Here is a 14340-nt window from a genome sequence, read left to right as displayed (position 1 = left end):
GACGAACTGGCACAGATAGACAGAAAACACAGGTATAAATACCAAGGGGATAAGTGGGGAAGATGGGCGACACCTGGAGGGGGTGGAGACAAGCACAAGGACAGGTGAAACAGATCAGGGTGTGACAACTCGTTACCATGGGTTCATAATTTGTTGAACTCAAGGAGTTAATTCTGGTGTGATTTTATCACCAAGATATGTGAGACCTTGTTCTGTATTCACAAATGGATGCTGTACAACTGGATTCAGTCTCTTTTTCTTGTTGAGGAAAATAATGGAAGATTTGGTTTTATTAACTTCAAACTCAGAAAACTGACCAAAGTTGTGAAATCAAATTGTTAGTGGCAACTTCTGCAGTGGGGTCGGTATATAAAATCTTACTCCATTTACAGAAGTAGTTCCCAAACCCAAATCTCTTAAGCACTTAAAATAAATAAGAACACTCAACTCTATCAAATGCCTTCACTGCATCAAGTGAGAGTATGGCAGTATCAGGGGACCCTTCACACATGTTTAGTAACCTTGATGTTTTTCATGAAGACATTTTGGTCTTGGTGTATTAGATATGGGAGTACTCTATCCAATCTCCTGGCTAAGGTGTTAGCAATCATTTTTGAGTCGGAGTTCAGAAGAGAAATCGGTCTGTAACTTTCACATTTTGTTGGGGATTTATCAGGCTTCAGAATAGGAGTGATTAAAGCACTCCTTCGAGAGGGGGGGGGGGGGGGGACAACCTTTCTGAATGGATTCAGCATACTTTTCCAAAAGTGGACCTAGAAGTGTGTCCTTAAATATGTTATAAATAGCTATTGGGAGCCCATCTGGACCAGCCGCTTTACCTCCCTTCATAATGAAAATAGTATCAAATATTTCAACACCCTCCAATTTCTTTTCCTAATGCAATTTTGTGTCTTCTGAAATAGAGGGAAATCAAGACCATCCAAAAAGGATGTCTGATTAGTTAAGTTCTCAGAAGATTCCGTTGTAAAGTGTGTTGTAGTAGGAAGCAAATGTTTGTTTTATTTCTACAGGATACATTGACAATTGTCCTTTAAATTAGGAATTGCATTAATGGCTCTGTCTGAATTTAACTTCTTATTTAACTTAATGCACCAGGCCAGCAATTTCCCAGGTTTTTCATTGAGAAGGACTGTTTCAGCCTCGTTAAGCTTTTCGCAGCCTTTGAGGTGGAAAGTTCTTCATGCTGATCTTTAAGAGCAAATCATTCCTTTGTTTACTTCTACTGAGTTATCCAATAAAACTTCCCTCTTCAATTCTCTGATTTTGCTGTCCATCTTTCATTTTCAGATTTCATTGATTTGAAACTGGTAAAATATTTGCCACATAATATATGCTTTGAAAGCCTCCCATCTTGTACTCGCTGACGTTTGGTCAGTGTTCAATGTAAAATAAACATCTACAGTTGAAGTCGGAAGTTTACATACACTTAGGTTGGAGTCATTAAAACTCGTTTTTCAACCACTCCACAAATTTCTTGTTAACAAACTAGTTTTGGTAAGTCGGTTAGGACATCTACTTTGTGCAGGACACCAGTCATTTTTCGAACAATTGTTTACAGACAGATTATTTCACTTATAATTCACTGTATCACAATTCCAGTGGGTCAGAAGTTTACATACACTAAGTTGACTGTGCCTTTAAACAGCTTGCAAAATTCCAGAAAATTATATCATGGTTTTAGAAGCTTCTGATAGGCTAATTGACATCCGTTGAGTCAATTGGAGGTGTACCTGTGGATGTATTTCAAGACCACAATTAGTGGAATTAAGACATTAACATCACATCACATTAACAACAATGACATTTACATCACAGAAAAATCTGAAAGATGTATTGAAGTAAAAAGCAAAAGCCTAAACTATTCATTACATAAAAAAATCAGTCAAACAGCCAGTAGACTTAGATGAGGGGAAACCAATTAATTAATCATTCTGGCAAGACGCCCAGGTCCATAAAGGTTGTAGCTTACTATTTAGAAGAGTTGCAGCCTCCTCCATGCAGTGCTGAACCTTATAAGAAGTTTCTGATTCCATTCTCCTTCCTGCCGAATTTTACTTGTCAGGTCCCTCTCAAACGCCAGCTGGACAAGCTGGGATTTTTGTTGATGTAACATGCTGTGTCATGCTGTGTCTGTGCTCACTGAATACGTTCTTCCGGGTGGATAAGGAATGGCGAGTCACAATAAACTCCCCTTCTCCTGGTTCAGTTTTGGTTAGATCCAACAGGTCGTCAGGTACTGGTGCCTGGTTTAATGGAGGTGCAGGTGCTTGTTGTGATGTTACCCTCGTACTGCTGGTGCAAGGCCCTGGCTCTTCTTGATGTTGTTAGTCAGCAGGCAGCTGGGGGATGGGCAAGGATTACACTTGCTGTAGGCACGGGTCAGCAGGCTGCTCAGTGAGCTTGGCTTCGCTCTCGTCTCGACATGGTGGTCATTCGTTTTTTTTGTTCTTGTCAGTGCCCAGACAATTTCGGCTATCCATGCTGATCAAAACTTAGCAAGCTGTAATTATTCAGCGTGCCGCTAGTAGTTGCTAGCTAGCCTATTATTAGCTGTAGCTGTCTGCAAAAGTGAACACATTTCTTCCCTCTCTGTGCGAAAAAAAACAGTCAATTTGACCCCGCCCTAGGTGGGAGCCAATGAGCTTCCTAAACAAGGTAATGAAGGTGCTACCTTATGACAGTGCGTGGCTAGGTGCCCAATCAGAAGGTATTTTGGTATTTTGACTACTAAATGTTACATAACTACACCAGTCATATACCATTTGTTATCTTATGGGGAAACAAAACAGTGTGGCACACATTCCATCCACCTCCCTAAGATCCATGTTGTCAGATCTTATTTTTTGATTGACACTTGTCATTAAAAGTCATGAATGCAAATTGTTTTGTGTTCTACTTGTAGCCCTAGCTGTCCTGATAATTAAATGGCAAATCACGTCAATGCAAGGTTAAATATGAGGGCAGAGCAGACAGATTTATACAATTTGTGAATTTCAGGTTTTTCACCTAGGATACACCGCAATGTTATGTTCCACTCCTAGGAGGATTGTATCCCCCCAACACATTCATACACACACACACACTGACTGAAAAAAGGTCTGACAAGTTTTTTGGGCAGTTGACATCATGCTAAGTGCTGTCCCCCAGCCAAATTCCTGGCTAGTGAGGTAAGATGACAGATATGTTATCAACTGCATGCCTGGGGCCGTTAGGCTCTCCAAGGTGCAGGGTGCTGAGAGGGGAAGTATTGAAAGAGCCAGTAGAGGAATTGGGAGGAGAGCCTAGTCCCACTCTGTTGGATCAAAGGAGTCAGGCCGTTCCCGTCTCTTCTACTGATAGACCGATCCCCACAATAGTTAGCATACCTGTTAACAGAGCTAACAGTCCCAGGATACACAACAGCTGTTTGGATGAAACCACAGAGATGTATCTAAGAACAGATATAGCCCTTGGTTCACTCCAGACCTGACTGCCCTTGACCAGCACAAAAACATCCTGTGGTGGACTGCACTAGCATCGAATAGCCCCCGAGATATGCAACTTTTCAGGTAAGTCAGGAACCAATACACGCCGTCAGTCAGGAAAGCAAAGGCTTGCTTTTTCAAACATAACTTTGCATCCTGTAGCTCTAACTCCAAAACGTTTTGGGACACTGTAAAATCCATGGAGAATAAGAGCACCTCCTCCCAGCTAGCTGCCCACTGCACCGAGGCTAGGTGACACTGTCACCACCGATAAATCCACAATAATTGAGAATTTCAGTAAGCATTTCTCTACGGCTGGCCATGCTTTCCTCCTGGCTACCCCTAACCCGGCCAACAGCTCTGCACCCCCCGCAGCTACTTTCCCAAGCCTCCCCAGCTTCTCCTTCACCCAAATACAGAAAGCAGATGTTCTGAAAGAGATGCAAAACCTAGATCCCTACTAATCAGCTGGGCTAGACAATCTGGACCCTCTCCGCCTTATCTCAGCTCACTGGTCACGATACCAACACCCACCCGTAGCACGCGCTCCAGCAGGTATACCTCACTGGTCATCTCCAAAGCCAACACCTCCTTTGGCAGCATTTCCTTCCAGTTCTCTGCTGCCAGTGACTGGAACGAATTGCAAAAAGCACAGATTTGGAGACGTATATTTCCCTCACTAACTTTAAACATCAGCTATTTGAGCAGCTAACCGATCGCTGTACATAGTCCATCTGTAAATAGCCCATCCAACATACCTACCTCATCCCCATATTGTTTATATTTACTTTTATGCACTTTTGCACACCAGTATTTCTACTTGCACATCATCATCTGCACATCTATCACTCCAGTGTTAACTTGCTAAATTGTAATTACTTCGCTACTATGGCCTATTTATTGCCTTACCTCCTCACGCCATTTGCACCCACTGTATATAGACTTTCTTTTTTTTCTATTGTGTTATTGACTGTACGCTTGTTTATTCCATGTGTAACTCTGTGTTGTTGTTTGTGTTGCACTGCTTTGCTTTATCTTGGCCAGGTCACAGTTGTAAATGAGAACTTGTTCTCAACTAGCCTACCTGGTTAAAACCTCTCTGGGATATGTGGGACGGTAGCGTCCCACCTCGCCAACAGCCAGTGAAAGTGCAGGACGTCAAATTCAAAACAACAAAGATCTCATAATTAAAATTCCTCAAGCATACAAGTATTTTACACCATTTTAAAGATACAATTCTCGTTAATCCGGCCACAGTGTATTAAAAATACTTTACAGCGAAAGCACCACAAACGATTATGTTAGGTCACCACCAAGTCACAGAACAACACAGCCATTTTTCCAGGCAAAGAAAGGAGTCACAAAAAGCACAAATAGAGATAAAATGAATCACTAACCTTTGATGATCTTCATCAGATGACACTCATAGGACTTCATGTTACACAATACATGTATGTTTTGTTCGCTAAAGTACATATTTATATTAAAAAAATCTCATGTTACATTGGCTCGTTACGTTCAGTAGTTCTAAAACATGCAGTGATTGTGCAGAGAGCGACATCAATTTACAGAAATACTCATCATAAATGTTGGTGAAAATACAAGTGTTATACATGGAATTAGAGATATACTTCTCCTTAATGCAACTGCTGTGTCAGATTTTTTTTTTTAAACGTTACGGAAAAAGCAAACCATGCAATAATCTGAGTACAGCGTTCAGACAAAGCAGCCAAAAAGATATCCACCATATTGTGTAGTCAACATTAGTCAGAAATAGCATTATAAATATTAACTTACCTTTGATGATCTTCATCAGAATGCACTCCCAGGAATCGCAATTCCACAATAAATGTTTGAATTGTTCGATAAAGTTCATCATTTATGTCCAAATAGCTTCTTTTGTTGGGGCATTTGGTAAACAAATCCAAACGCGCGTTCAGGTCCAGCCGAACATCGGACAAAAAGTAAAAAAAGTAATATTACAGGTCGTAGAAACTTGTCGAACTAAGTACAGAATCAATCTTTAATATGTTTTTATCATAGATCTTCAATAATGTTCCAACCGGACAATTCCATTGTCTGTAGAAAAGCAATGGAACGAGAGCTAACTCTCTTGCGACCGCGCCTCACGAGCCTGTGGCACTCTGCCAGACACCTGGCTCAATCCCCTCTCATTAACCCCCACCTCACAGTAGAAGCCTCAAACAAAGTTCTAAAGACTGTTGACATCTAGTGGAAGCCTTAGGAAGTGCAATATGACCCCATTTACACTGTGTATTGGAATGGCAAAGAGTTGAAAAACTACAAACCTCAGATTTCCCACTTCCTGGTTGGATTTTTCTCAGGTTTTCGCCTGCCATATGAGTTCTGTTATATTCACAGACATCATTCAAACAGTTTTAGAAACGTCAGAGTGTTTTCTATCCAATACTACTAATAATATTCATATGGAACAGAGTAGCAGGCAGTTTACTCTGGGCCCCTTTTTCATACAAGCTACTCAATACTGCCCCCTTGTCAACAAGAAGTTAAATAATAATAATTTTTAAAATTCTGCCTGATTGCCTTTAGGGTTTTCTATTGAGATGTTATCTCCCCCCCAAAAACATGTGAGCACTGACAGACTTCCAGGAATGCAGTCTGGTTCCCTTTGGTGTTTCGTCATGCACTCATTGTCTGTGAAGCTGACTGTTTATTGACGGCTGGTTGCTCAGTCTAATGAAGCGGAAAGTCAGTGCCATATTAAAAGGTAATGGGTTGGAAATACAGCAAAATATCGGCTTAGTATACAGAGCCATGTACTGTCTTGATGAGGTAGCATTGGTAATTGGATAAGCTGTGTGGTCATCCACATAATGTAGTGGTCTGGTGGGACCTGTTTGACCTGAGACAAGCCAAAAACTCCAGTGGGCGAATGTATCAACCATACATTTCTTACTCAATTCTGGCGTACATCGACAACATACAGTATACAGTAGGCATGTTTCTAACAATGAACTTAGCCTAAGATGCTTTTGGGAAACCAGGCCCAGTGCAGTCCAAAATGTGATTTTCCTATGTTTAATACACATTTTCCACACTATGAAAATGATGATAATGCATTTTTAGTATAAGAGTTGTTTGAAAAGGCCGCCTGAAATTTCAGCCTGTTTGGCAGGATAGAGTTTTGGCTTGCCTGGTGATCTCACCAGGTGATAAATTGGTCAATAGACCAATGACAAAGAGAGTTCCAAAACTCTCTGCCAATAACAGCTAGTTTTCTGTTTTCCCCTCCCCACTCAGACCACTCCCAGACAGTCCTAGCAACAACAAAAAAGGAGAGACATGCCCTGCAATATGATTATGCTTTAGGCCTCTGTATATAATAAAAGTAAAATAAATATATGAGGCGACATGCTGCTAAGCAATCTTCTTACCAATGGCAAATGCATCTGTTTTACAATCAGGCCTGCGTTTAAATGTTTTTATTAACCTAACATTATTATAATTCCAGTGCATCAAACACCTCCATTTCACCCAAAAAGAACAACATTTGCTTGCAATACAGTTGATCAAGCACTAACAGTTGTGTGTACTGGTGGTCTTAGATTGGCATGGAGATAAGCACACTTTCCCATCAAGTTCAAAATGTATATATCAACCTTTGTGGGAAAACTGGAGCATGCAAGGTTTGGAATCTTTTTTTTGTGTGCACCTTTGATAAACGAGGCCCCAGCAGACAGAGATACACCCTGTCTGGCTGCCTGGCCTGGGCTGGGCTGGGCCAGGGGACAGTCACACAACTCTGAACATGGCTGCAGCAAATTGGGTCATATCCATGCTGGAGTGAAACACATGGCCTGAAGAGGTTCCCCAAATAAAGGGAACGCATCTGGATGAACAGAGATGGGAGCAAAGATGGACCATCTGAGCTGCTGCCTCTGAGGTCTCCTATACAAAGTTCACAATATCAATATCACAATACCAGTAGGACTTGTGATGTTGCAACCCAATATACTGTAAGCTAATCATGAACGAATGAGGATGCATGATGAACTTACTGTGCATGTAGTTTCTGCAGTCCAGCTTAACTCTCTCAAGGGTCCAGTTATAGATTGTGTAACCAGTGGTGTAAATTACTTAAGTGAGAATACTTTAGTGAGAATACTTTTTTTTACTGTTTATATTATTGAAACTTTTACTTCAGTACATTCCAAAATAAAATAATGTACTTTTTACACCATACATTTTCCATGACACCCAAAAGTACTGTTTAATTTTTTTTAATGCTTAGCAGGACAGGAAAATGGTCCAATTCAGGCACTTCAAGATAACATCCCTGGTCATCCCTACTGCCTCTGATCTGGTGGACTCACTAAACAAAAGTGCTTAGTTTGTAAATTATGTCTGAGTGTTGGAGTGTGCCCCTGGCTATTATGCCGTCTCGTTTGCTTAATTGAATGAATTTTAAATCATTCTTTGATATTGATATAATAATTTTTTGATATTTAAGTATATTTGAGCAATTACATTTACTTTTGAAACTTAAGAATAAAACCAAACACTTTTTAGACTTTTACTCAAGTAGTATTTTACTGGGTGACTTTCACTTTTACTTGAGTTATTTTCTATGAAGGTATCCTCAAGTATGACAGCTGGGTATTTTTCCACCACTGTATGTAACGCAGCGTGACTAGTCCTCTCCATGCTGATGTGACGGCAGTGCACACTCTAGGGTACCCAGATATTTACGAAAACCACACTGACTCACTCCAAAAAACGTCATTCACACTAATGATTATACTTACAAACAGAACTTCTTACACAACAACTCTCAAAAATGTCCCTCCATTAACATTCTCACCATCAATTGCGTACACAAGGTCAAGGTCCTTGTGTCATCCATGAGAAAATGAATAGGAAGTCGCTGCGTCATATTGATGCTGGTTCATTCCCAGACATCTTGTGGTGAATATAAAGCTCCTGTCATTCTGTGGAGCGTTGTGTTCAAAGGCAAACAACGCACAGCCCTCCACTTGAGTACTGGCAGAGATGTGTCCCATGAACGGCTATTTATATCTTAATCAGCCTGTGCCCTGTTCATCAGTCTGAAAACTACCCATAACCCCTGTGTGCTTTCCAGTTACACAGACAATAGACATTAAAGCTGTAGGAGTGTGAATGTGAAGTCACTTTTACTGTGGTTGCTACAGATTTAACTGTTACTCCTCTTTTGGTAACTTGTGTCTGGCCCTGCCTGTGCCGGTTAAATACCATAAGACACGATTGTTAGCTATAAACCCATTTCCCTTCTAAATACATGTCATGGGCAACCACAGCTGAAACCTATAATCAGCCGTTCACACAAAGCTAAATCATTGTACGTGTTTCAGTAATTGCAGTAATTATAGAGTCCAGACCTTGGGTCCTCATGCCAAGCTCTAAGTGGATTCATTCCAACCTAAGGTAATAAATATCCTGAGGGAAACTTCGGAGGGAGCCAGCTACTAACTAGATTGTTCGATGAGTATTTCGCCCCTATACCCAGGTCGGTCGACCGATGTGCACGTCAGGACCACTGTGGACCTCCACCAGAGTTTCCTCTGGCTTTGCCCTGCCCAGGCATAGTTCATTAAGCGTGCGTAAATGGAACGTAAATTCCATCTTTATGCACTTTTCTCTCTGCACGTATTCTGAATAGTATGCTATTCACCCGCTATTCGTTTGGGGGTGGAGATCAAATAAATGAAGGCGTGGCAGAGGTATGTCAACAGATATACTGTATTCTGATCTTGACTTTGTTCCCTCAATATTCGACCACCTTTATGCGAGGCGAAACGATGAATAAGGTCGAGCAACCTGCCGGTTTCAAGTGGAACAGCATCTATTTAATATTTTTTTATCGATAGAAATAAAGCCTTTCTCCATGCACTGTAATTTACAAATTGATAAGAGCTAGGTCAATGAGTAAGCCGTTTGGATAAGGGGATTGTAAATATAAATGACAATTGTTTCAGATCTATTTTACATGATGGTCACTGGAAACAAATGTGAAAGCAGTCATATGGCAGCAAACTGAATCCACTCTCACATAGGTATCTGGTTGCAACGGGCATCAATATCTTAAGGGGGTGACTCTCCCATAGACACCAATGCGATAGCAGCTGGGTCTGGTGTACTGAGTTCATTGACTTTCATTGAAAGTCTATATTCGACTTCGTAATTGTAGTGTTGCGGCAGACAAAGAGCTATTTTCAGGTGTTGTGGTGTGGTGTGCTGTTGAGTCCCTGAGGGATGATGCCTCTGCCATCATTGTTTTACTGTCCTGTATGATTTGTGAGTTATTTTGTCTTCTCAGCTCTGGCTTGTGGAAGACAACTGCAGCTCCCTCTCCCTCTCTCCCTCTCTCCCTCTCCCCCTTTCCCCCTCCCTATCTCTCTACACAACAGTTTGGAAGCACACTATATGTGTAATGAATTGTCCAAAGCCAGGACAGGAGTGATTGTAGTAATTTTGTTATGGGTTCACCGCAGAACTGAACCAATAAAGATGATGGCAACTGTTTATAACAGACATGAATAAGGTCTTAAGGGTCTGGGGCTGGGTTTCTACTAAGCTAGTTGTTTGTTTTAAGATGGTCATACTAAGGTTCATTTAGCTATTCTATTTTGAATTTTAGGACCCCTGTAGGTATCAAAACAATTATTTGATGATACATTGAATTTGTCCTTACTGCTATTAGCCCATAGAAATGCATTGAATAACAGATTCATACATGGAAAAGCAGTTAGTCCAAAAATATATCAAGAGGAAATATGTTTTAACAGGCACTTTGCCAAGGAAGGATACTCTGCGCGCAGCTCAATCCAGTAATCTGGCAGTGGCATCTGATTAAATTCTATTTTCACAGAACCGCTTGTTGCAATTTCGACCAGGCTCTTTTGTTCAGATATCGGTAAGTGGACTGGAGGCAGGGCATGAAAGAGCCATTTTTACTGGTGTCCAAAATGTATTTCAAGCTGTCAGGCATTCCCTTGGCAGCACGAACCTCTCGGTGGATGCTGCAGCATACCTTGTGCGTCGGGAGCAACTTCTTGCACGTGCGTTACCACTCCAGTGTGTCCCCCTGTCATGGTTTTTGCTCCATTAGTACAGATACCAACACATCTTGACCACCAAAGTCCATTTGATGTCACAAAGATGTCCAGTACTTAAAAAATATCCTCTCCTGTTGTCCTGGTTTCCAGTGGTTTTCAGAAGAGGATGTCTTCCTTAATTGACCCCCCATAAACGTAACGGACATATACCAGGAACTGTGCCAGGCCCGCCAAGTCTGTTGACTCATTCAGCTGTAACGTATATAATTCACTGGCTTGTATGCGAAGCAGTAATTGTTTCAAAACATCTCCTGCCATGTCACTGATGCGTCATGAAACAGTGTTGTTTGATGAAGGCCTTGTCTGTATAGTTTTTTTGGCCTTTACCCCAGCATTGTCCCAGCCATATCCGCGGCAGCAGGAAGAATTAGGTACTCCACATGAGTATGGAGCTTGCCTGTCCTAGCCACCCGGGAGCTCACCATATAAGACGCTTCTAGCCCCTTCTTATTAATGGTATCTGTTGCTTTTATACATGTCTTACTACTCGAAAGTCGTCTTAATTCTCTCTCAAAAAAACATATTTTTCAAAAAACCTTGTTCTGTTTCTAAATGTCTGCCCAAGAGTGAAGGTTTCATCGAGTTGTGATATCTTTTGCACATATAACACACTGTGGCTGAGGAAAGACACTACTCCCAATATAAGTGAACCCAAATCAATGTAGTTCTCATCATATTTGCACCTCTTTGATGGTCCAACGTCCCTGTCTGTTGTTCAGTGCTTTCCCGGGTAAGGGGGCAGTAGCTCTTCGGCTGCATCAGATTCACATCTGTCAGTGTCCATGCTAGCTGGGCTAACAACAAATGTAGAATTACTGATGCTAACATTGGATGTGCTCGTGGAAGCAGAACAACTTGTTGTCGACAGATGCAGGTGTAGTACTGCGGGTAGTAGCAGTACTACCAGTAGAGCTGGTACTGTATGTGTCTCTATGGACGCGAGCCTTACTATTTTTAACCATTTATCCATTTTCAAATGGAATGAGCAGCAGCTACGTAACGGTTAATGTGATTGGATGTTAATTATTTGACTAGGCTACCTGTATTTGATATTGTGTTGTTATTTCACTGAACACTAGATGGTTTAATTGTATTTTTGTGAAAATGTGATGAAAAAAAATATATATATATTTTATTATAAAAAAAAAAATGTGAATCACGTTTTTATTTAGCGTACCCCTGACGGCATTGCACGCACCCCTGTTTGGGAATTTCTGGGCTAACATATTACAAGCTGTGCAATAATTTGGGACATGTAGCCTATTCAAATCATTATGGAAGGCAAACCAAACGTAGCAGTTTAAATCTGGAGCCTGATGCATGGTTCACAATGACTGGACCGTTGTTATCACAGTTCCATGATTAGTGAGGATTATTAGTGTAGATTTATAGTACTACTGTTCGACCCCTATTGTACACATCTCACCCCCACATCTCACCCAATATTTTATGGATTGAACAATTGAATATGGCAACTTTCAGGAAGATTCAAACCACTGTATTTTTTTATTTCCCAATATAGTTAGCACATAAAGGCTCTCCAAACCTGTTTTTTTTTAAAATTATTTATAAAGACTTTCCTAACCCTAAATAATATACCACGTAAGAGGATTTTAAAATATAACAATTGGTGCTGAAAGGAGAGAAGATGTGTGTATTTACATGGCTGTCTTTAATTGAGCTCTAATATTTTGAACCATCTGTCCATATATTCTAGTGATTCTGTCGAGAAAATGCTAATTAAAGGTACACCAAATTTGAATGAATGTCTTTCAAAAAATGTGCTGAAAACCCTATTGAATAAAAACTCCATGAGAAAATCTGTTGGCCAGCAAGTGGGAGGGTTTTCAGCTGAGAAGTGCATAGGAATGGCCTGCATAGGTAAAGGTCTTCGTAGAATGTGGAGATAACCTGTCTGAATCGGGCCCTTAGTCAACTACTCCATGCCGTGGCAAGTCCTACACATTCCCAGGGAAAGGTGAGAAATAAAGGGATGCACTCATCATGCCCTGATGAGGCAGGCACCAGATGGCAGACAAGCCAAGGTGTTGTTCTGGCCAATATCATGAATAGCCAGTGGTGTTAAACTAGGTTAGTGTTATGCCAAAATAAGGGTTAAAGCCACATTAGGGTTAGGATTGGTTAGTATTAGTGTTGTGGTTGAGGCTAGGATTAGGGATGTGGCCGTGAAGTTATTGTTTGGGTTTTGGTTGAGCTAGAGTTGAACTAAACCTAACTCTAACCCTCCCCCTAGCTTAATATCCACATCCAGATTAAACCCTAACCCTATCCTCAAATACAACCCTAACCCTAACCTTAACCCTAACCCTAGCCATAACCATAGCAGTAACCCTAACGCTAGGGAGGGAGTCAGTTCAACTTCCGACGCAGCACGATCTGGCTGCCACGACATCCGGTCTATGGCTCATGCTGGGGTCTGTCGATGGCAGAACTTCAGTCCTGCAGCAGAGGGCACTAGAGCCACACATTCATGCCACATGGCCATCATCAGATCAGAGGGACATGGCCTAGGCTATGGAGCACTCAGTGTTCTTCTCTGTTTGATCTGTGTCTTGCGAGTCATGTGTTGTGGTGTATGAGTTGATCGTGATTATTCACAATAGTCCATGGCCTTAGAGGAGGAAACGTTACGAAGTGGATACAACCATGAAATTTGGTAGAAACATTCCTCAGGACTATTAAAACATCCCAGAATGGGTGCCCATTTCAAAGGGAACACTGAAACGAGTTATCAAAAAAATTGTAAATGGCTGCCATAATAGCTGGTATTTGACCATAAACAACATTATGCAACAGATAAAAGCATGACATTTGGTACAAACATTCCTCAGATGATATGAAAACATATAAGAAGGGGTGTTCATTTCCATCCAGATCAAGAGGTTGGGGAGACAACCAACATCTTGATCTGCTGGCATTATCCAACCACCAACCCACAACTTGGTGGTTGGATAATCCTTGGTAAGATGGAAGAACAACCCAGCAAGGAGGACAAGGATGTCTATATCCACTGTTCAAATGATCGTGGTTTGTGCACACTTTTGAAGGGAATCTTAAAGATGAAGACATACTCTTGTATCTGCCTCTTCGTGGTCACATTCCACCATTGATGTCAGAGCACCCTTTTTGTGACCACAGACTCATCAATTGTAGCATATATCTCTTTACCATCTTCAAATTCATTGGCACACCTTCTGTGTCAACATTTTTAAAAGCTCCTGTTCGTTGTTAGGATTTTCTGAGAAAGTCATTGAACTTACATGGAAGCTTGGTTGTCTTCCCAACTTTCTTTCAGATGCCTTTTCCTCGCTTCTCTCTTGTTGAGTCTTGTGGATTATCTTCTTTGTATGTGTCCCACTCAATATCAATTTTAGGGCGCAGGTGGGTAGGAATCTACAATGATCAGGCCTAGCATATCTGATTTTTCGCTTGGAAGGTGGAAAAACAAATCTAGGTTCCCATTTTTTAAGCAGTGGTACATTATTCCTCTTAAAGCTCTGATGGATAGATGTGTTCCTATCCACAATTACTTCCTTGAGATATGTTTTATATTGAGAAGTGCCTAGTTTCTCAAGGAATTAACATTACGGACTCTATTTTTGTCTGGCGTTAAGGCAGAGCTGGTGTCAAACGCAAGTTAGTTTGCAATTTCGTCAAGTAAAGACTGTCGCACTGGACATCTTCCAGGCCTAACGCCA

The 14340-nt window shown here is 41.1% G+C and overlaps 1 protein-coding gene across 1 annotated transcript in view; it reads right to left on the bottom strand.

The window, feature by feature from the left end:
* LOC110534030 (calpain-5) overlaps nt 1–9041 on the bottom strand; it is a 33995-nt gene extending 24954 nt beyond the window's left edge. Inside the window, exon 1 of the mRNA XM_021618664.3 lies at nt 8329–9041. The gene's annotated coding sequence lies outside the window, so the exon portion shown is untranslated. The remainder of the gene's footprint in view (nt 1–8328) is intronic.
* Nucleotides 9042–14340: the final 5299 nt, after the last annotated feature.

The sequence above is a fragment of the Oncorhynchus mykiss genome, chromosome 10 (genome assembly GCF_057628025.1).
Source record: "Oncorhynchus mykiss isolate SJ-2025 chromosome 10, ASM5762802v1, whole genome shotgun sequence".
NCBI classification, from domain to species: domain Eukaryota; kingdom Metazoa; phylum Chordata; class Actinopteri; order Salmoniformes; family Salmonidae; genus Oncorhynchus; species Oncorhynchus mykiss.
The sequence above is the reverse complement of the archived record's forward strand: the minus strand, read 5'-3'. Positions and strand labels throughout refer to the sequence as shown.